Source organism: Petaurus breviceps, unplaced genomic scaffold (assembly GCF_028583685.1).
Source record: "Petaurus breviceps papuanus isolate PSGF00001 unplaced genomic scaffold, PetGlider_PUasm1.0 90683, whole genome shotgun sequence".
Taxonomy (NCBI): Eukaryota; Metazoa; Chordata; class Mammalia; order Diprotodontia; family Petauridae; genus Petaurus; species Petaurus breviceps.
The window spans coordinates 1,822,688-1,847,854 of record NW_027187308.1 but is presented as its reverse complement, the minus strand read 5'-3'; the positions used below and the strand labels follow the sequence as shown (position 1 = coordinate 1,847,854).

Sequence of the window (25,167 nt, the reverse complement as noted above, 5' to 3'; positions counted from 1 at the left end):
GGACACAGCAGATGATCTATAGTGTCTGAACCAAGCTCAAAGTGCTTCGCAGCACGTGCTTTAGCTGGTTCATGACTGTTAGGACAAATTGCTCTCATCTGCCCATTCTGATGGGGAAATCTTCACATGCTTGGGGTAGACATCCCCCTCTCAATTCCCTACTGAATAGTCCACATTTCATCCCAGTGATGCATTCAAGTCCCCTCTAAAAATTTTCCTACTCTACATTATCCACTTTATATGTGCTACATATAAACATTATCTAGCCCAACTAAACTAATTGCCATTATCTGACTATGCCATATAAGTTACTGCTTCCATGGCTTTGATTGCGGTGTTCCTTCAACCTTGAAGGCCACTCCTCAATCTCCATTTAGAATGAGAAACTGTACTGATTCTTAAATGCAGCTTAAAAATCTCTTTCATGAGTCTTCCCTTAATTCTTTTGTACAGAACTAAAGTTTTTTGACTCTGAAGTTTTATGAGAGTTTTTTTTTAATACTTTTCCTGTATTTATCCTTTTCTGCCATGCATTATAACAGAATCTCAGGTCTAGAATGGCATGATGTTTCAGGGGCAATTTAGCCCTACTACCTTATTTAACAGATGAAGAAATAATGTCCATCAGCATTTATGAGATCATAGATCTAGGGTAGAAGAATCCTCAGAAATCATTTAGTCAAGCAGTCTCATCTCACAGAAGAGGTAACCAAAGCCTAATGAAGTTAAGTTACAGGAAAAACAGATACTAAGTGTCAAAATTGGGATTTGAACCCAAGTCCTGTGGCTTTTAGAACCAGTGCTCTTCTCATTGTATTATCATGCCTCCTGTATTATCATGCCTAGTGTATGTGCCTTATCTATCTTTTCACAATATGAACTTTTTTGGAGGGGGACAGGGTGTGGAGATGTAAGAAACATGTCCTATTAATTTCGTGTCCTACACATTACTTTGCACATAACAGGCATTCAATAAATATTGGTCTAATGAAGGAAGTTAGATTTAGGAATCATGAAATTGGAGGGAAAATTTGAAGGAAGAACTCTGTCAGGTTTCCTGTATGTATCATCCCAAGAAGCATGGGCAAAAAATGAATTGGAGAGAAAAAAACGCTATGAACCATGATGAAGATGATTAAAGAGAGTACAGAGCAGCTGTCAAAGCAAATATCTAGCAACATTAATAACTTTATAGCTCACCATGAGCCTGTCTCAAATATTTCCAAGAAAACAGGAGCCTTGCTGTTGCACAGTGTAAGTGAGACTAATTATCAAGGATAGACCCAGAATTTTGCTCATCAGGTACCATGAGCCGCTGATGTTTTTTTCCAAGTTTCACCCGAGTGGAAAAACATGTGTGATTTAGAGAGAAAAAAAGCAAAACCAATAAAACAAAGACATGACCACTTTCTTTCCATTTGTAATTTGGGGGAAGAGCTTATAAAACACAAGATCTGCAGGGTTTTCAACCTTTTATCAAATTTGGGTGAGTAAATTTGATTCAGATTAAATCCTTGAACTGCAGATGCTTATATAAGGTTTGTGCATGTTTTAAGTCTGTTCAATTGAGGATTTCAAAACTCATTAGAATGGATGCTATACAAGTATTCTAAAAGGTACACTAAAACTCAAGTATTTTAGTGAATTTATTGATTTCTTCAGATCTAATGCTTGGTTCCATTCCTAATCTAGAAACAAACAAAAGTTTATTCAAAATGTTTTAGAGCCTCCTACCTGGATTTGGAGCAGCTGGGTGGTGCAGTAGATAGAAAGCCAGGCCTGGGGCCAGGAAGATTCCTCTTCCTGACTTCAAATCTATACTCAGACACTTACTATCTATGACCCTGAGCAAGTCATTTTACCCTGCATTCCTCACTTTCTACCTCTGTAATATGAACTGGAGAAGAGAAATGGAAAAGCACTCCAGCATTTTTGCCAAGAAACTCCCAAATGGAGTCACAAAGCGTCAGATACAACTGAAAAATGACTGAAGAACAACAACTAAATCTAGACTTAGTTCCAAACTAAAGGGATAATGATCCCAACCTGCGTTAATTTTTAGAATATAGTGTCAGTTAAGGGACGTATTGCTGCCCTTTGTGTGAATATCATTCTATGAACTATTAACGGGGAGATGGAAAGGAAATATCAACCCTGTACCCAGGGACAAGTTGAAGAAAGACAATGAAAAATGAATATATATGAAACAATATATAGGATTTGAAGTGGTATTGGTGGAAACAACTGGGATGTGTGCCCCACCCTTTTATTCTTTTCCTTCTCTTCCCCTGCAACCCACTTCCCAGAACCATTTTGTAGTAATAAAGCATGAAAAAAGTAACTAAAAAAAGGAAGGAAAAGGAATAAGGAGTAAACTTATAGAAAGGGAGGGTAAACTTTTTTTCTTTTTTAAAGAAGATGAAGATGGAAGGGAAAAGGTGGAATAGTATTCCAGAATGGATACATTGGAAGTTGTGTTAACAGTCAAAGGAACAAAATCCCAATTCGCCTGACCACAAAAACTATGAGTATGTTGCCTGTTTAAATTGAGCTCCTTTCATTCCTACTAAATCAACCCAGAAGATTTGTGCCATGAGTACAAATATTTTCATAAATGATCATTTAGGAAAGAAACAGTACCATTCAATTTTACTTAAATTATCCCATTCAGCTATTACAAAACTGTAGTTACAAGAGCATTTAAGATGTCTTAGCAGACTCTAGGGCTAGAACAAGCTTGCACAACCTGCTGCCCACTGGCAGCTTATAGATAGTTGACAGATTGTATAGACCTGGCCTAGGCCATTATGGAGAAGTCCTTCTTGAGATAGAACATCTGACCCTGATGTTGAGGATTTAGACCATTTTATCAGGATTATGATGGATTACAGTTGTCCTATATGTGGATGGAGTTTGTATCAGTCACATACAGAAATTGAAGAGGTAGGAGTCAAGAAAGTAAGATCTAGGAATAGGAGACTGATTACTTTGATTGAGAGTAATCTAAAGAGCTGATTCTGGAGTTAGATCAGCTGTATATATTGATCCTGGTGGGGATTGTTCCACAACACCTATCAGGTCCATCTCTCCTATCTATTCTCTTTCTCACAGTCCTTGTACAGATAGATCACTTCATTCCCCATACCCAGAGCTACTGCAGTTTTCACCTTGATTCTAATCCCTCTCCTATCTCACCTAAATAGTGCCACCAAACTAATCTTCTTTATTCATTAGCATGTCAATACTCAGCTCAGAATTGATCAGAGTCTTCCTGTAGTTTACAGGATTATTTGGAATTTGATTCTTTGGGCACCATTTTCTTTTTTTATCTTTAAAATTAGGAATTTGTGCTATACTATCTCTGATGTCCCTTCTAGCTCCCAATCCCAAAAGCTGTTTGCAGCCCTCCACAATCTGTTACCACCTTGTCTTTCCAACTTTGTTTCATACCATGCCTCTCTATTTACTCTATATATCAGAAAAAAGCTCTGTCTCATATAGATATAGACATATGATTGATATATATTAATATAATTTTGCATTTTTCTCCTGTGCTCCCTAGGCATGGAATGCTGCTTTTCTTTTCTCCCTTTGTCTACTACATTCCCACCCATCTTTAAAGCCCAATTCAAAGGGCAAAATTCAGCTAGGTGGCAAAGTGGATAGAGTACTGGACCTGGAGTCAAGGAAATTTGAGTTCAAATCAGGTTTTATATACATATTAGCTGTGTGACCCTAGGTAAATCACTTAACCTCAGTCTGCCTCAGTTTTCTCAGTTGTAAAATAGGAGTCATAATAGTACCTCCCTCCCGGGGTTGTTATAAGGATCAAAAGAGATAATACTTATAAAGAGCTTATGACAGTGCCTGGCACATAGTAAGATGCTTGATAAATTTTTATTTCCTCGCTCACCCCCTTCCCTATTCTGCTTGTAAAGTTTCTTTAGAAAATACATAACATTTTATTCTGTGCCTTTCTAAAGCATTTTATCATACTATATTATGCATTATAATTTTTCTTTTGTTTGTGTTAGCCTTTACCTAGGCAGTAAACTCCTAAGTACAAGAAGGAAGGAAGGAATTTTATGTAAACTTTCTGCCACTTTCATTGGCCTAATCCAAGGTTATTCTAAACTATAGGTGTCTAATGAATGTACATTGAATTGAATTGAATTAAAAGCACAAAGCAGGGCAATAATTAGTCATTAATAAGGCAGAATCATTTACTAATCTGTCACTAAATTGCTACCTATTTGAACACTGTTTTTGGAAGATTTGTATTGTAATGAGGCAACAAAGACCGTCCTCACATTGGAGAACTACAAAAAAGGGTATCACACAAGGTAGGAAGTCAAGTGTCCTACTGGAGTAAACAACAATAATAACAAACATGATGAACGACAGTCACATATTGATGGTTTTATGGTATTGCTTTTCCCTCTTTTTCACTCATTGGTAGAGGGGATCATTTGATGGAGAGGAGAGGAGGGAGGAAAATATTCTGAAATGAAAATTATTTTTAAAAAATCAATAATATGTTTAAGATAAAAGAAAATTAGTGACCTTAATAGATAATAGTTTCAAGAATAACTCCTACAGAAATAATAAATCATTTTCTTTTGACTAAGCTCTAATCAATATTATTTGTGTGATTTTTTTTTTGATGCTTATCATGTATGTTGGATATCAATTTTTCTATTAATGGAAGTATATAAAATAGAGAAGCATAAGATATCTATACGTTCTATCCATCTACATGAAAAAGTATGGTTTCTCTCATTCCTTTTTCCTGATATATGCTTTCCAAAATATTGCTCAGCATTTGTACTTTTCCCCAAGTTTGCCTTGAAGAAATAGAGTTTCAAAATGTATGGTGACTTAGAGCAGCATTATGGATTTTTTAAAAACAATTTCCCTCATATTCTCCACAACATACATAAATATGGTATATTTTGCAATGATTTTAATGATAATATTTTTGGAAATACTTAAAATGAATATCTGCACAAGTATTCATAATAAGTATATGTGAGAAGTTGGGGCAGTGGTAGAGTAGACAGCATTTGGGGATTGAACTCCCAAGACCTGGATTCAAATGCTGCCTCAGATATTCTCTGTGCAATCCTGAGATAATCATGCGTGCTCTCTGAACCTCAGTTTTGTCATCTATGACTTACGGATAATAATAGTACCCTTCACTGGGTTGTCTGAGGGAAAAAATAGAGAATGTATGCTTTGTAAACACTTTGAAAACTTAAAGTACTAATAAGTATAAGCCATCATCATCATCTTCTGCAACATCATCACTGTTGTTGTTACATGGTCAGTGTGGCATAATGGATACGAAGCTAAACTTCTGGTGCCTGGTAAATAGTAGAAACGTAATAAATTCCTAGTAACCTCACTTGACCTCTAACACATACACACTCTGTAATCCTGGGCAAGTTATTTAACCTCTTAGTGTCCTAGGCAACTCTCTAAGATTGTAAATGACAGAGAATTTGCAAGGCCATAGCGATATAGTTAGTTTCTTACACAGAGATTCCTCACATTGACAAAAATCACAAATCCAGACACACACACACACATATATATATGCATGTTTATATATACATATATGGGTATGTGTATATTGCTATACATGTGTATGCATACATACACACATACATACATAATGAGGCAGTTCAGGAGTATAGGTGGATAATATTTTGGACTTAAAGTCAGGAAGAACTGAGTGAGAATCTTGCCTCTGACACTTAACTGGTTATGTGAACCTCAAGATATCATATAAACTCCCAGTCTCACTTTCTTCATATGTTATGGAGATCAAAAGTTAGAGCATAGAATACTTTGCAAAATTTAAAAGAGTGTTGTCATCATCATCATATGTTTATAAAGTATTATTTATAAAATAAAAGTAGGTGGTCACCTGGAAAGGACCTTCTAAGATCTCTTTGATGTCTGTGAATGTCTGAATCCTATAATATATACAAGTACTAGGATACCTCCTTGCCATTTTTTGTTGGCACATGTGGTGACAGTAAAATCCTGTTCTGCTGTGGTTGGTTTGTCTGTTTATCTGATTATCTGTTCATCTGTCTAAAAAAAAAGATATGAGGAAAACAAAGCACATCAGTTAACATATCACAGAGTATAAAAATGGTTCTGAGAAAACTAAACAGAACAAATATTTTGGTCCTTACCCAATTTAGAAATGTTCTTTGTAGGGGCAGCTAGGTGTTGAAGTGAGTAAAGTGCTGGCCCCAGAGTCAGGAGCACCTGAGTTCAGTTCAGGCTTTAGACACTTAACACCCACACAAAAAAAAAACTAGCCATGTAACCTTGGGCAAGTTACTTAACCCCAATTGCCCTACAAAAGGCAAAAAAAAAAAAAAAAAAAGAAATGTTCTTCATAGAAACTAAAATACAGGAAAAATCATGTAGGGGGTGAGGGGCTGGGTTTAGCAAACACATTAACAATGAACAGCATGCTTTGAGACTCAAAAATGGTTCATATATAGTTAAAGGCTACTCAGAAGCCATATTGGCAACCAGCCCTAATATAACTGGTTTGAAAAGTTCTGATATTTACTGAAGCTTGAAAGATAAATTGTACATTATTGATTTTTTAGTAAAACTACTATAAAAAAATGGAGTGAGAGAGAACATTACACCCTACAGAATTTAAAGAGATTCAGGACATTGGACAGTAAATTATCAATTCAAGAGATCTCTGTCTAACATGCAGACTAAAGAGGTTAAGACAGTTGTAGATTAGTTTCAAGTAAACTCCCTCAGGTCTGGTTGACTCTCTAGAGAGTGTGGTAGACACTCTCAACCAAATATACAGAAACTTTCTTTGTAGACAAAACCATAAACCCCCAAAAATATACATAGAAAAACACACACATGTACACACACACACACAAAGTGAGTTCATGTTGGAAAATTATGTAGGGCTTTCAACTTAATTTTTTAATCATTATTTTTAATGAAATGTCTCAGGAGGATATGGCTATAATTTGTATTTTCATATACACAAAATCCTTCATTGAAATAAAGACAAAATGTAAAGTTTTCAATTTCTATCACAATTCTTTGGGGACAGACAGTTTAAGAGAGTTAAGAAATTAGCATTCATCCCTGGCCTCCTCCAGCTTATTCTCTGAGGTTACATTCAATTTACACAATGCAGCTATTCCCATGTTGTTTCACACATTGGAATAAAACTCTATGAGGGCACAGAGAATGATTTTTGCCTTTCTCTTTGTCCCCACCCCTAAGTACATTGCCTAGTACATAGCATCTGCTTAATAAAGCCTTACCAACTGAATGACTGATTTGTTGTAAAGCCTCAAGAACTGAGTTTGGGCACTGTATGGAAGAGAAGGAGAAATACCTCAAGGCAATAGAAAGCAATCCCAATATTTATTATTGAAGTTTCAAAATATTTTTCATTTATTTTTCTAAAAGAATAAGCCATCTGATAAGCAATCTGTTGCCCCATTTACAGAAACAGAAGATATATCAAGGTGCTGATAATCACAAACTAAAATTCTACTCCCAGGATTCTTAATCTTTCAAATTAGAGGTACTCTGATGATTTCTCTCCACTTTCTCAAGGCTGCACAATTCCAACATATTCAGTACATATATGACCTATTAGGTAAGACTAAGTTAAAGATGTTCATTTGACTGAAGGAAAATAAGTGGAAAAAGATGACTTTTTATTTTTTTTACCTCCTCACTTTGGGGGGACAAAAGGTGGGGTATGGAAATTCACCTCTTAGAATCTTGCTTTCTTCAACAATGAATTAATTGCTAATCATTCTCTAGAGGGAAAAGTGTGTTATTCAGTGTCAGCTAGCTTTGGAATAATTAAAGCAAACAAAAGTTTAGGGACCAGAAAAAGACATATAGTTCTCTTGTTTAAGGAAGGATCACTCCTGAATGTACTACTAATCTACCTAATATATTTATGGTATACTTTGGGGTAAAAAGGGATTAGGTGGGAGGGATTAAAGAGATTTGGCAAGCATTCTATATACTGGGGAGCTTCTAATAAGATTATAATAAAAAGGATGCCTTATGCATAGACTTAAGTAAGTCCAGAGACTCTAATGAGATCATGTATTCCATCTCCAAAGGTAAGTGATGCCAATTTGGTAAGGTAGGAATATTCTTGGGCTCTGATTAACTTCAAAATTTTGACAGAGCCTATATTATTAGTTAGAATGTCACTGTCTGAATATTTCTGATGGGGCAGGAAAGTGTGAGTGTGTGTGTGTGTGTGTGTGTGTTTTAATACTGAAAGTTCAATGGTGATATAGGATTGGTTTTCCATATTACTTCCCTAACTTCCTTTCTCAAATGCCCATCCAAAAGAAAACAAAACAGCAGTAGCAAAGACAACAACAAAACACCCTAAGATCTGAAATTAAATGTTGATGATGTTTGATTTACCTCTTTTCAAATATAAAGGTTTTATTTATTTATTTTTTAATGAATGTGGAGTTGCATGCAAAGCCTATTTCTTCTGTTCATATGGTGTGGGATGCCTAGAGCCATAGGATATGGGGATTATTAGATATGCCTTTCCAAGGAGGAAACAGACAAAAATGGTCTGCCTGAAGTTACAGTTTATAGATTGGGAAAAGGCACAGACAATTAAGAGATGGAGATACTTAGGGCAAATTACTTGCAATCAAGCTGCAGCTAAATGAGCTTCTTGATGAGGAAGCCAAATTTATGTTGTTTCAAACCAGGAAGAAATGTTAAAGGAGTTGAAAGGTGAGCAAAATGTTAGCACAACTGGATCCAGATAGGTTGATAAGTTATAAAAGCCACTAAAATCACTGCTTTGGGGAAAATACACACACACACACACACACACACAAACACACAAAGGAGTATGCTGATAAGATTAGATAATTTCTATCTTTTCAAGTATGAGTCTGACCCCTCCTGTTAAACAGTCATTAGGACTTTGGAACTTGATGTGATCATTTCTGTGTTTTGCTTTCAAGCCTCTTATTTACCACTAAGATTTCATTTGAGAAGAAACCCTTGTTTAAACAATAAACAAACGCAGTGTCCCTCTTCTTCCCTTGCCCACCTGGAATTATCTCTTGGCAGGAATTGTCTCTCCTCGTGAATTCTGAAAGGATCTATTTCATAATGAATGCAGAACCTCTTACAAAGAATGGAAGACATGTGAAGGCTTCAAATAGGAAATTTCACATTTTTGTTTCTTTGTTGCTCTCTATATATTTTTGCATTCAGCTTTGTATGCATCAATTTCACTGAAAGCAGGCCATTGTCTACCTATATCTGTCTGAATGGATTGACTTTAAAGACTTTGTAATTTTGAAAAGGCATCAAGGAAGACTATCCTTCATCCACATTTCTGTTACTCTTGAATGTTAGGCATAACGAGGTAGACAAAAGGAAGGTATAATAGGGATTCTTATTGGCAGTCAGTCAGTACAAGTATATGTAGAAAGAGATAATATTCTGCTGACATTTTCCCTTATCTTGATTCCCTCTATCCTTTCATGCATAAAGTTTTGCATGAACAGCATTTGAAAAACAAAATTAACAACTCTTGTCTGAAATGGACCAAAAAAAAAAAAACATTCCTTTTAGGAAAAGAGAAAGCAGTATCCAATATGCAAGAATCGACAAGGGCTTTGAAGAAAATATACACATTTAGAAGAGTAAATGAGAATGTTAAGCCTTCTAAGAAGCATAGGTTGTTTTTTTTTTTCCTGTGTTAATGTATTAACATCACAACCCAGACCTATACTACCCAAGGAGACAGACCCCTAGAGAATGTGCACAATTCTGAATAAGTAACATTTTCCCTATTACTCCTCTCAATTCAGTAAATCTCCCTCCACAATTGGCCATCCTACAGGCCAATGGCCAAAAAAAAAAAAAACCCTTCTTTGCTAGTAGTCTAACTCTTAGCACTTTTTTATTTCTTTTTTTTTCTTCCCAGTAAGTTACATTTTATAGAATTTTAGAGTTGTAAGGGATTTTAGACCTCGCCCAGTCATATAACCCTTTCATGACACATAAATCCTATCTGTAGCTGGCAATAAGATGAAAGGTGGAAGTCAGAGGATCCAAGCTTAAATCCCCAGTTCTCCCAAAATACAACCTGTATGGGATTGAGCAGCTCAATTAATCTCATCCATCTTCAGTTTCTTTATCCATAAAATGAGAGAATTGGACTATAGGATCTCTGAGTTCTCTTCCAGTAGTCAATCTGTAACCCAATAATATTCCAAAAAGAAACCTCTAACCTTCCCCCAGAACACCTCCACCGATAGGGAATCCATTCGTCTATAAAGCAGCCCCTTCTATAGTTTGACATAAATCTAGCTTTTAGGAATTTCTTTCTAATATTTAACTCAAATATACCTCCCTGTCATTTATAATTTCTAAGGTCTAGACAAGTGTGCCTAGTCTCTATTCCATATGATATCACTTCAAACAATAAATAATAATAATGATAATAATAATTATAATAATAATGACAATATTTCTATATCACTTAAAGATCTGCAAAGAGCTTTACAAATGTCATGTTTTATCCTCACAACAACAATGGGAGCTAGGTGCAAGTATTTTCTCCATCTTAGATATGAGGAAACTGAGGCAGACAGTGGTTAAGTGACTTGTCCAGGGTCCCAGAGCTAGTGAGACTAGAATTGAGTTTTGGTGAAAAACAGTTAAATTAACCCTAACTGGTCCCTTTAAGTCTATCTCTGCTCAGATTAAATACTCTCAGTTTTTTATATGACTTTGTTTTCAATCACCTCTCCATTCTGGGTGACCTCTTGTGGACATGCTTCAACTTGTGGATGTCACTTGAAGTTAACACCCAAACAAGAACACAATGCTCCAGATATGTTTCCAAACAGCACAGAGCACAATGGGACTCTGGTCTCATTCATTCTAAATACTTAGTGTAGCTTAATAGAGCAATATCATTATTATTTTGATTGTCACATTATTCTATTAAACTATATTGAATATACCATTATTTCAGATCTGCTGGTATTTTTACATGAACTTCTCTCTAATAGTTTACATAGTGCTTTTATATCTGAGGTTTTGAGCCTAAATTGGAATTAACATTTATTCCTATTCAATTTCATCTGCTAAGATTTGAGCTCTTGCTCAAATTTCCTGATAAAATTTGGTTCCCAAATATTTTATCCAGTTATTGTTTTCAACATTTTCAAATCCACAAATCTAAAGTACATTAAATTTTTCTATAATTGCATTAATGAAAAGCATTTAATAGATCATGTCCAAGGAGAGAAATTCAACTTGAGGCCTTATTTCAGGTTGGCCTCCATTAATCGATATTCTTTAGTCATGATCATAGATGTAGTGTCGAATCTACCTGTTGGTCCTACAACTCTCCATATTGTCCATAAGGATATTGTAAGAGACTATCAAATCTTATCTTGAAAGCCATGTGTATAGGAGTTTGAGAACTAACTGGCTTCTTAGGATTTGTAGTTCACATGGATAAGCATTACTCTCTCAGCTCTGAGAGCAGTTTGAAAATATTGTGATCTTTGAGCCAGAAGGCAGAATTGTCATATCCTAGATTTGAAACTTCAGAGAGTCTATGAGAGGCAGTCTGCCAGAAAAGAGTAGGGACTTTGATAATTGACCTTCAGCAGGAGGTGAACTTCCCAAATTCTATATAGGTCTTAATAATCTAAGCAAAACAAAAACAAATAAGAATCAATAGCACAGCAAAAAAGAGGCAAAAGTTAAAAATGAAAGGAAGCTCATCAGTTCTCCACTGTTTATGCACAATGGAAAGGTAAAAGCAACTTACCATTATGTATGCAATTTAGGGCTGACAGTATAGGAACAACTCATACCTATCAATGCATGCAATAAAATTTTATTGACTATTCCACAATATATACATCAAACCCTTCTAGAAATAAGGTATCAAACAAACCACCTAATTCCTAAAGGTCCTATGTTTCTCTCTGCCTAGCCAGAGGTTACATGTCACCTTCCAAGGTGACATTTTAGCAAGTCTCCATCAAGCAGCACTGCTCTTCAGTGAACAAAGGATGCTAACATTCCCAAGTATGGGAACACAGAAATCTGTCTATTCATGACCTAGGAGTAAGGTGATGACTATGTCCTACAATAGTCTTATGTGGTTTTTGCTAAGGTATTTAGAAAATAAATCTAAGTTTTGGTTGGTTTCAAAGCTCATATGATTCAAAACTAATATTTATTGGCTATTTATGATATTTGGGACACACATATGATTAGCAGTTGTTTACCAGATAAGAGTACACATACACATACACACACACACACAGAGTCAGTGGTTGTTTACCAATCCTAGGAAATATACACATATCATCTGTAGTTGCTTACCAAATTTAAAATGTATACACATCATTAGGTTTCTTTTTCTAAATTTGGTGCATATATATCATTTCCATTCAAATCCTTATCTATTTTCTTTTTCTTTCTTAGAGAAACAATTTTTGTAACAGCTACTTAGTTTCAAAATGGAGTTTCTCATTTCAAGTTAACCTACTTGTTTCTACTACATTCCACCTTCTGGATAGTATCTATTCTTGTAGCTATCTAGGATGATATGCAACTAAGATTACATAGGATGATATGCAACTAAGATTACGATAATCATTTAAACTATTAATGTAGCAATTCCAAGCGTGCTGTGCTTCTACTTTTTGGATTGGAACAAACACTATATACAAATATTAATAAAATATCAAACATTCAAATATCAATAAGTTCTTGATAGTCCAGGAGAGTTTTCAGTTTAGGTTTTTCCAAGTATCTTTCATAGCAGGTCTTCTATAGACCAAGAATACTACCAATCGGGGCGGCCAGGTGGCTCAGCGAGTAAGAGCACCGGCTCCAGTGTCGGGATGACCTGGATCAAATCTGGGCTCAGATACTCAGCACCACACCCAGAAATAACTGGCCATGTAACCTTCAGCAAGTTACTTAACCCCAATTGCTTTAAAAAAAAAAAAAGAATACTACCAATCTAGAAGAAAATGTTGCATTGGTTTTTAATGTTCTATTCTTTCTGATGTCCTAAAGTTCTTTGTCTAGCAATAATAATCATATAATCCTTCCTAGATACTTAATTTCCTATGCCACCATTTAGTGACACCTAAGCAATTATTGCTGTATTTTGGTAAGATTCTGTTGTGTTTCAAGTCAAAAAGTTGTACCCTCTCTACTTCCAATGGAGGTGTATAGGAAAGGATAAGCATGTATGTCCTCTTCACTTTCAAGTCAAATGCATAGTAAATGGCATTTTGCACTAAGCCATGATATTTTGTATCACTGTGTATCCATTTTATCACTAGAGTGACAGAGGAACAGTTGGGTATCGAAAACCCAATCAGTTTAAAAGGGAAATAACTCAGCATATCTCTACATGAGAGCTGTCTTGAGGTGACCTGATATAATTTATCAGGTCCATCTGGTTTCTTGATGAAATTAAATCATGATTGGGGGAGGGGAGGCGTGTTCCACTACCTATTGAGTCATTCAGTAGTGTTTTATTATGTTGCCAATTATCTGAATCAAAGGTTTTGCAATCATGAGATGATTTTCCCAATGTCTATTATATAGTTGGCTTACTTTGGTTTTAACAACTGTCTCCTAATTGGTAGCCTTTGTTTCCCCTAAGGGTTTCTTAATTTGAGTCTCAAGTATTCCATTAAATCTGTCATCCCCACTGCTTGAATATTATATGCTGAATAATAGCTTCACAAAACTTGTTGGATTTTAGACCAGTCCTTAACCTTGTAAGAATTGAAGAGTGATACTTGCTTGCTCTTAATCTTTACAGAGTAACCAAAATAGACTATTAACAAACTTAATCCTTCTGTAGTAGAGTCAGCATTTGTTTATATTCAGTGAGGTACGTAGACTAATCTTGTACATGTACAAATCATTGCTACACAGCACACTGTCGTATTAAGTTTTCATTAAGTCGACCAATGTAATCTACTTGCCAGACTGCTTCTGGAGTCGAATCTTTAGTAATATATTCAAGTAACAGTTTCAGTAATGGCCCAGCTTTTTGGCAAATGGGGAAGAGAAGCATAGTGTATAGTATTACTACTTGCCCTTTTCTTAGTCTCATCTTTTTTTAATCTAAGACTTGGTGGGCTTTTTGTCCAAGTATCTAATTTTCTCGTGGACTCATTTCACTATGTTTCTATATGATTCTTTTCACTATCCTTCTTTGTCTTTATTATTGCTAATGGGATCTTGCCCCTCATTCTACTCTGTCTCATCTGACTTCCTTTAGTATGAGTTGAAATATATCCAGTCTAAATCAAATCGTCACACTCATATTACCTATTTCTTTCCCTAATTCCTTGCCTCCTATGTCATTGTTGGCCACTTTCCAATTATTTTTACATGTTTTATTTGACCTTATAGCTAAATATCAAGGTTATTTATTTTCCTTTTGCTTCTTCTGATATATCACCCATAGTTCAACATGTTTTGCAGAGTTTACATCTTTTTCAACCATCCGGTGCCCAGTTGATGGACTGAAAGTGAGGATCACCACTTCATGCCCAGTGCAGGAGTTACCCAGGAAGAAGGCAACCCTTTTGTCTATCAATCTTTTGTCTTGCCAAATTGCAGACCACTTAGCAAAGGATTTGCTTATGTAATGATATCTCATTCTGAGAACTTAGATGGCATGTCAGCAGTATGCACTACTATCTCTTCATGAGAATGAATTATTTTTGTTCCCTTGGTATTTGCTCTATTGGTTTAAACACATTTCCACTTAAACACTAAGATATGGCTAGCCTGACGTGATTATCAGAGATGGTTTTAGCCCATGATAGTATAGTAATTCATGGTCACTTGGAGAAGAAAGCTTTGTCTGAATTTATCATTTGCACCAACCTTTTAAAGAAGTGATAGCAATTCCATCAAAGATGTTTATTCTTTCTTTCAATGTCACTTGTATGTCTGCCTAATAATGGAGAGGTATAAACATAAATTTAAGTTATGGCAGAGTTAAATCTATACTTGAAAGTGAAGAACTTTATTTTTATCTGAAGACTCTAAAATGTTATAATTTTGCCAATTACTGTCCATCTAATATTAACTTCATGAAGTAGAAGAGCAAGAGACTACCCACTCTCAAAGGGATGTTATATTCCCCTAGGTGAAAAAATATGCTAATTGTTTTTAAATTAAATTTTATGTTTATTTTTAGTTTACATCATTCATTTCCACAAGATTTTGAGTTACAAATTTTTCTTCCTGTCTTTCCCCTACCCACCACCACAAAACAGCAATGACACTATATAGCACCACCCCCAATCTGCTCTCTTCAATATCCTCCCCCTTTCCCCCTAGGACTTTCCAGTAGGGCAAGATGGATCTTAATACCCCAGTGCCTATATACCTGTATGTCTTATTTTCCAGTTGCTTGTAAATAATAATAATAATAATTTGTTTTAAAGGTCTGATTTTAAAACATTGAATTATAGATTCTTTCCCTTCCTCCATCATCACCCACCTTTACTGGGAAGATAGGCAATTCAATATAGGTTTTACATGTGTAGCTATGAAAACATTTCCATAGTGTGTATATTGTGAAAGACTGACTATATCCCCCTCCATCCTATCCCACCCCACCCCCCACTTATTCTATTCTGCACTTTAACCCTGACCCTTTTCAAAACTGTGTGCTTCTAACTTTCCTCCCCCAAACCTGCTCTCCCTTCCATCAACCCCCATCTCATCTCCTTTCCCCCTACTCTCCTGTAGGGTGAGATACCCTATTTAGTGTGTAAGTCTTTCCCTCCCTAAGCCAAATTCAATGAGAGTAAGGTTGGCCCATTCCCTTTTACTTTCCTGTTCTTCCCCTCCATTGTAACAGTTTTCCCTTCCCTCTTCTATATGAGATAATTCACCCCATTCTGTCTCTTCCCATCTCCTCTCATTATATTCCTCTCTCCCCTATCAAATTCACCTTTTAAGTATCATCCCTTCCTATTCAATTCCTGTGTCCTCTGTCTATGCATACCTGTGCACATATATACACATACTCATATATGTATTAATATGCACATAAACCCTCCTATATAGACACATATACGTATGTATCCAATTATTGTTTTTCCTTCTAGGAATGTAAATAGTTCAACTTTGATAAGTTCCTTATGATTTTGTTTCCCTGTTTAACTTCTTGTGCTTCTCTTTCTTCTTGTATCTGAATGCCAAATTTTCTATTCAACTCTGATTTTCTTAGTAAGAATGCTTGAAAGTCCTCTATTTCATTGAAAGACTATATTTTCCCCTGAAATATGATATTCAATTTTGCTGGGCAGGTAATTCTTGGTTTTAATCCCAGCTCCTTTGCCCTCCAGAATATTATATTCCAAGCCCTTCAATCCCTAAATGCAGAAGCTTCCAGGTCCTGTGTTATCCTGATTGTGTTACCACAATATTAGAATTGTTTCTTCCTGGCTGCTTGTAATATTTTCTCCTAGATCTGGGAACTCTGAAACCCAGCTATAATCTTCCTAGTAATTTTCTTTTTGAGATCTTTTTTTCAGGAGGTGATCAGTGGATTCTCTCAAGCTCTATTTTGCCCTCTGGTTCTAAAACATCAGGGCAATTTTCTTTGAGAATTTCTTGAACGATGATTCTAGGTTCTTTTTGGATCATGGCTTTCAGTTAGTCCAATAATTTTTAAACTATCTCTCCTGGATCTCTTTTCCAGGTCAGTGGTATTTCCAATGAGATATTTTGCATTCCCTTCTATGTTTTAATTTGTTTGGATCTGTTTAATAGTATCTTGATTTCTCATAAAGTCACTAGCTTCCATTTGCTCCAATCTAATTCTAAAGCAATTACTCTCTTCATTGAGCTTTTGATATTCTTTTTCCATCTGGCAAATTCAGCTTTTTAAGGCATTCTTTTCCTCATTGGCTTTTTGAGCCTCTTTTGCCATTTGAGTTAGTCTATTTTTTTAAGGTGTTATTTTCTTCAGCCAGGTTGTTGACTCTTTGCATGATTTTCTGCCATCATTCTCATTTCTCTTCCCAATTTTTCCTCCACTTTTTTTATTTGGTTTTCAAAATCCTTCTTAAGCTCCTCTATGGACTGTTACCAATTCATATTTTTCTTGTAAGCTTTTGGTGCAGGATTTCTGACTTTGTTGTCTTCCTGCCATTCCATTATTTCATGCTTTTTGTCCCCCAAAAAGGAATCCAAAGTTGGATTGCTGTGCTTGCTTTGCTTCCTTTGCTTGCTCATGTTGCTATTCAATAACTTGACTTTTGACCTTTTTGCCACAGTAGAACTCTGCTTCCAGAGAGGAGAGCTTTGTCCCAAATTGCTGTGGTTTTTGCAGCTGCTGGAGCTATTAGTTGGCTGCCCTCTCTGAAGGCTCAACATACTCTGGCTAACTGGTCACATACCCCAGGACCCCTACCCTAGGCAGTAGTCCATATCCAAGCAGGTTAAAGAAAGAGGGATTACCCCCTCAGAATGGTTGCTTGGTCCCCCTACAATCTGCAGACCAGGAGCTCTGAAGTAGCCACATGGAGGCAGTGGCTTGGCTGCCATGCCTCAGCCACTTCTCCCTCCAGGGGGCAGAGTCCCTACTGCACTCCCAGATTCCCTGTTCCCAAAGTCTACACTGACCTCTCACTTTGTCTTCAAAATTTATGGGTTGATAATTCTGGAAACTGCCACAGCTTCTGGTGATCTACCCTCCCCACGTAGCTGTGGCTGGTTGGCCTGCCCTGAGGCTAAAACCAGGCACTCAAGAGGGGCTGGGCTCTGTTTCCTGCGTTCTGTGATGAACCCTTTCTGTCCATCTGCTGGGCTTTCTTCAGCAAGGAATTTGTCTCTCTCTGTCCCTTTGTGTGTTCTGTTGCCCTACAGTATGTTTAGAGTCATTTTTATAGGTATTTGAGGTGGTTATGGGGGAAGCACAGGGAGTTTTCCTGCTTCTGGACCACCATCTTGGCTCTACCCCTATGCTAATTGTTTTAACTGGGTTTGGCTTGTTAAATCAGTTGGACAAAGGTTATATGGAAAAGAGAGTGATAAAGATTGCTAACTGGAAAATTGAGCCATCCATGGTGACAGGCAGAACTACTAGTCTTGGGGTGGCTAGGTGGAGCACTGAATAGACCACCAGCCCTGGAGTCAGGAGGACCTGAGTTCAAATCCGGCCTCAGACACTTAATGCTTAACTAGTTGTGTGACTTTGGGCAAGTCACTTAACCCCAATTGCCTCTCCAAAAAGCAAAAAAAAAAAAAAAAAAAAAAAGAAGAACTACTAGTCTTTCACAAGCACACTCAGCTTACATTTCTTTGATCTAATAGTTTAGTCACCCTATTATTTTTAAAGAAATTTCAAAGGAAGATTTACAATAGCTATATTTCCTATTGACTAGAGGAACTGTGGTATTATGAATCAATAACAGTGCATTTAAAGCTCACCATGCACACAACGCTAAGTATTAAAGATACAAAGAAAGGCAAAAGACCGACCATCTCAAGTTGTCACTGGCTTCTGCTTAAATTGGCTGCTGACATGTCCGTAGAAGAATTGTAGTAGGCCTCAGGTGCTACAGGAATCAATCAGGTAACTAAAAATCTAAAGGACTCAGATTGTCAAGACTTGATAAAAAATTGCACATTTGGCATGTCAGATAACATAGGAAAGGAGTTTGTGCATAAATTATATCACCAGAATAAAGTCCAATGCAACTGAATAAACATTGATCTGTAGGAAAGTAACAGAATACCACTTCATGCTTATTTAACTAAAGCAACTTACCGCTGTCAATGTGGGTAGAAGAACATAGAAATGTGATCCAGGACCCAGCTTCAATAGGGAATTGGACTAGATCAGAAGTTCTTAGCTACTGTTATTTCATGGGTCTCTTTGGTTATATGAACAAATTTATAGACTTCTTTTCAGAATAATGTTTTTTTTAAATAAATGCAATGTAATGCATAGGGCAATAAAGAAAATCAATCATATTGTAATAAAAATGTATTTTTATTTTCTCTATACAAGTTCATAACTTTCAGGTTAAGAATTGCACTAAATACTCTTGTAAATACGTTCCAAATCTAAATCCTCGAGTCCCCTGTTTCTAATGTGACTTGGAGATAAATCATTTTACCTCCTGGGCTTCAGCTATCTCATAGGAAAAATCAGCATATTAACCTTGTGTGGCATAGAAGAAATATACTGGATTCAAAAAAAGTTTTGTGTTTGACTCTGGATTCCGGTATGAGTGACTTTGATCAAATCCCTCAGTATTTAAATTTCTCTTCTCTAAAATGAGGGAGTAGGACCACTTGACCCCTAGAATCCTTTCTAGCTCCAGAGTCATGACACTATGTTTCAATTCCTTCTAGCTGTAAAAATCTAAGATATATATTTTTTAATTTCCACAAAGTCCTATGTTTATAGTGCTCAGATCTCTGGCTTCTTCTCAGAGAAGACAACTCTTTACATATATGGGGTGAGTGAAGAACATCAGCTGTTTGTGTTTCTTCACTGAGTAGTCTGAATAGTGAAGACTATGTGGGAGGTGAGACAGAAGCCTTCTTGGGCTCTTCCCAGAAGCCTAGGGGAGGTTGTACCTTTTCTGACTCTTTACCATTCTTCATTCTTATGTGTTGGCAGATGGAATAGGCTTTTCTTAGCATGATCCCTGCTGTTCTTGGGGGAATCCTCCAACAAGGTTTCCCTAAATGTTGGGACCTGTTCCCACAAAGAATTCCATATAACTTGTGAGGATGGGGTAAGTAAAGATTAATTGCTTTACAGACATAGCCTTGTTAATTAAGTCGTTCAAACAATCCAAGGACTGTGTGCACTGCAGTCCTTCTCTGCATTACATGAAATTAGGTACTAAATGGCTAACTCACCTTCATTCCCAATCAGTTTAGATGAAATCAATCACTTGAGGGACATCTCATTATGAGGAATGTCACTACAAGAAACACACATCACAGTTCCCACTGTTCTGTTTCACATTTAAAGCCCTTCACAATCTGGCTCCAGCCTACCTTCCCAGACTTATCCATTACTACCCTTCATGTACTCTAGGTTTATGCAGTAGTCTTTATATGCAATATTCTATCTCCCCAATATTACAGAGCCATGCCTGAAATACATTTCCTCCTAACATCCTCCCCTTGGAATCCCTAGCTTCCTTCAAAGACCAACTCAAGAGTTACCTACTAATGATGCCTTTTCTCCTTCCTGGGTCTGCTAGTAATTCCCCACCCCATCTCAACACAACATCTTAGCAAAAACAAATAACTTTTATTTATTTTGTATAAATTCTGTATTTTTGTTATCTGAATGTGCTGTGTTTCCCCTAATATCCTGTGAACTACTTGAGGGCAGAGAATGTTGTTGTTTTTTTTTTCTTTTTGTATCCCCGGGCCTGAGCATAGCTCCTAGCATGTTGTAAGTACATAATAAATATTTATTGATAGACAGTTGGATTCAGAGTTAACCCTTAGAACAATTGTGAAGTTAAATTCGACTTCTGTACAAATACAAAAAAAAAACTGTATGGTCAGTTTCCATTTTCTGGACCCTTCTCTCCAACCTTTAGCATCATTCCTCTTCAAAAACCCAGGCTCCATTTTCTGTGTCAAAGATGATTATCAGTTATGACTCTACAAAATCAAGTTTGCTTTCCTGTCTTCTTTTTGCCAGTGATATTTTCATTTAAAGCCTCATACTTAATTGTGGAATGATAGCTTTCTCTATTTTAAGAATAATAGCTAACATTTAAATAGCACTTGAATGTTTCCAAACTACTTTTCCTTCCTCACATAATTTACCCTATCAATGACCCTTAGCTGTGTTTTACAGAAGAAAAAACTGATATTTGGAGAGGTTCAATGAGTTTTTCATGAGCAGACAGCAAGTATTTAGCCCAGGTTTTACTATTCCTTGATCCCTCACTGTATCAATTATGTTATCTATCTTCTTAAAGTAATTTAAAGCCCTAGGTAGTTCACAAGAGGTGTTTCACAGAATAAGAAATTACCAAAGGACACCATCCCCTTGTTGCACAAAGACAGACTTCTATTAAAAATCTATCAGAGTTGAATACTAAGGTCTCTTGAAGAAATTGGTGACATTTGAGCTGGGCCTTGAAGAAGAGGTTGGATTTCAATAATCTTGGAAAGAAACAGAAATTATATCACAGGAACCTTGCAGGAAGATGTATAACATATAGGATCATATATGTTGGAGAAAATTATATAAGAATACAGAAGTTAGAATTTAACCATATACACACACTCACATGCAACATGAGGATCAGAAATTATAAAAGAATCTCTAGTGATAAAGATATGTTTACAAAGCACCACAATGTCAACATATCTCAGACCCAATTAATCTTTGATCATGAACCTCTTCTTGATCTAGCTCCAGACTCCTTTCTTCTTCCTGCTAATTACTCTCTTCTCAATTACCTTTAATTAGAGCATCTTAGTTTTCTTGGATTCCTGTCTTCCCTCTTTTCTGAACCCCTCTTATCCAGTCGTTTGTAATATCTGTCCAATCTTTCTTGCTATTCTATTACTCAAAAATTTTCACTCACACTGTTTGTTATCAAAGAATAGACAAATTAACCTTGCATACAAGGCTCTCCACAATCCAGAATCCATGTGGATTAGTGACTTATTTTGATTGACTAAGTGAATACACACTAGCTTACTTTAATCACTATATTTTTTAACTGGCCCCAGACACCAGAGTGTGCTTTATTTTCACATTTTTTTCCAGAATATTCCCATGTTCAGGTCTTCCCCACTTCACTTTCCCTTTCTCACTCTTTCTCTGGACATAGTAGTCAAATAAATAATACGATAATTTCTGAAAGCTAATGTCAATTACCTGCCCTATGAATTAAATCATCATCTTTGTGACTACCCAAAGCAAGGCTCCTTTTCCTCTCTTACTTGCCTTGTCTTCCAATATTAGAATGTAAGCCCTTGGAGGGCAAGGTCTATTTCCCTTTTTATATTTGTATCTCCATCCCTTGAACCAATGCCTGGAACATAATATATATATTTTTTTAAGGCTCTGTTAGATTCAGTTGTTGTATTGATTAGCTTTGTTGAACTGTTTTTATTTTTTTTTCTCTTTCTTATACTTAGTTAATGATATTGACTTTTGTATTGTTAATGTTAAAGATCTTTCTTGCCCATTAATAGGCCTATGTGACCTTCTTTGAGTCTGAGTCACATGGAAGCCTGAGTCACATGAGCTTGTGGTGGGGTGAGCTTGCCAGAGAGGTAGAGCAGGAAGGGGTGGAGCAGGAAGTGGGAGTGGGACAGACCTGGAAAAGAGAGAGCAGGCAGAGCTACAAGAGTGAGAAAGCGAGAATTTTTGCCTGGGGGAACTTGTTTTGTGGGGAGGCCTGAAGGAGAGAAGGCTTGGGATGTTTTTGTTTCCTGAATTGGTGACATATATGGGTTTTGTCTTAAAAAGAACTCTTGGGGTGTTGGTGTTCCCTGCATTGGCAATATGTATAGACTGCTTTGTTACCATGATGGATTTGGCTTACTGGTGTTAGGGTAAATGTCTTAGTTTTATCTTCCAGTAAGATAGTCTGTTATCTCTTGCAATTCAAACCAGCAAATATGCCTGCATATTCATAGCAGCTGTTGTGGTTATCACATTGGTAAAATAGATTTCTAAGTAGTGGAGTAGAAGGGATATAAATGAAAATGAAAAGTATAAACAAAATATACCAGCAAGTATATGTGTGTGTGTGTGTGTATATATGTATGTATATATGTATGTATAATCCCTGTATGAGATCAAGACAGGGTAATCTGATTTGGCATTTAAATAATATAGGAATCTTAGTGGCTCAGAACTTCTGGGGAAAAGTAGATACCTATTCATATACATTTGTCAATCTAATAAAATTAAGTGGGATTTAGTTACCAAAATATTGACAAATGGTAGGAGCAGTTAATTATTAACTAAATAAATTCTGAAAGCTATCCTTATGGAGAAAATTCTACTTGGAAATCCCTTCATTCTCAGTAGAGATGTCATTTGTATTGCTCTCTTGTATTGCTCTACAGAGCTTTCAGATGACTAGATTTTTATTACAAGTATGATTTTAGAAAATCATTCTCATATAGTTTCTGCAAAGAGATGTACAGTGATGGTCAGTTTTGGCCCCAGGAGCTACTAGAGAACCCCTATTAGTTTTGCAGATATACATGCATATTCAAGATGGAATCTGATTCAGAGAATGCACATGGATCATTTACTACTAATACTCAATATTGGCTCAGGGAATACATTAGTATTTCATCATCAAAACAATGCAAACATAATGTCTGTTCATTACAAGGGGAAAATTCTTTAGTCTTCATATCACTTTTTTTTGGGGGGGGGTGGAGGGATAAAGGTTAATTTCCAGTCTTCCCCAAATGTCCATGTTTTCTCCCCAACTACAGAAGATATAACATTGTGCAAATTATTTAATAGTAATAAATTCTCACCCTATATTGTTCCCATCAGTGAAAGATGTCAAAATTAATAATTCACTTACACAGACTGATAGAAATAGATTCATTTTTTTAGAGCTGGTTTTGTTCCTGTAACACTATCATCCAGTTTCCCTCCTCTTCTTATCATGCAGTGATTTGCTACTAATCATGTTATTGCTTTGCAGTTGATTGAACTGAAAAGCAAGCTTAAGTAGCCCAGATAGAACTATAAATGGGGCTATTTAGATTCACCTGTCAAAGATCTAAAATCCATAGAGGCTTTCTCGAATTAGGGAGATATTGTTAGTATTTATAGGAATGATATGATGTGATGATTAAGCAGTTGGCATGGAATCCCATCATTATGTATTTAAGTATTGGAGGACAGCAGTGGTGGAATTCTATATTAAGGAAATAGATCATTTTTGCTTAATTGTATATTGGACCCATTGCTACTCATCTTTTTGTTGTCTCAATTAAATCCCTTGTAAGAATGATCACCAATTGTAATGTCTCCCAATGAGGTATGGCTCTATAGTTCATGCATTAAGAATGGATATGTAAAAACTGCCTGAATATTTATAGTAAAGTTAAAACAACATTAAAATGATAACTAATTTCCCCCTTGGGGAAAATATGGCAACCTCCAAATGGATCAGACTTGAAACCAGAAGATAATAATAACTTCATAAAAAAAAACTTTATGGCTAATCCTGTCTTCAAAGATGCAAGTAACAGTGGCACAGTACTTTACACATAGTGGGTATACTTAATATATGTTTGTCAAATTGAAGACTACAGAGGAATGTGAAAATCCAAAGGAGAAAAGACGTACCTATGGAATTGTATAGGGAAAGAGGGAATGAATATTTTATTTGTAGTATGCTTTGAGATTTTTTTTTCATATTCCCCTCACTCACTAAACAGTTTGAGAGAAGGAAAGATGTTATTGGTTTGGGCAAATACAACTAAGGCCTGTTTGATGGACAATATCAGGTGAAATAATGTTGACAGTGTTTTTAAAAATTATAATAATTTCAGCTAGGATACTGAATCAGTTAGAAGGTTCCCTTAGATATACGATTCTGATTCTTTAAGGAGGGAAATTACATCAAGATGTATGGTCACCATAATTAGCCCTGGGGTTTAAGAATGATAATAAATCAATCTTCAATAATGTCTTTATATAACATATAAATGCATATATTTATAAATGCACTTACATACATGTATGTGGGTTAAACACCTGTAATCTCATCAGTATAAGATCATAGGATCATAACCCTAAAGCTAGAAAAAATAATAGAAGCCATATAGTCCTAGATTTCTTAACTTGGGATCCAGAGACCTTTCAGAAAGGCAATGAACTTGACTGAAAAAAAATATATATATATTTTAACTAACCTCTTCCTGAAATTTAGCATATCCATTCATTATGAATATGAACAACAAAATAGTACTTGGAGAAGGGGTCCACACATTTCACCAGGCTGCCAAATGGATCCATCTCTCTCTCTCTCTCTCTCTCTCTTGGGCATACTATTTTAAGTGTCCTCATTGGGAGATGGGGTTCCAGCA

The 25,167-nt window shown here is 36.0% G+C and overlaps 1 protein-coding gene across 1 annotated transcript in view; it reads right to left on the bottom strand.

Annotated features, from left to right (window-relative positions):
- LOC138144014 (small ribosomal subunit protein uS10-like) overlaps positions 1-25,167 on the bottom strand; it is a 241,435-nt gene that overhangs the window by 164,120 nt on the left and 52,148 nt on the right. The gene's annotated exons all lie outside the window — the stretch shown is intronic.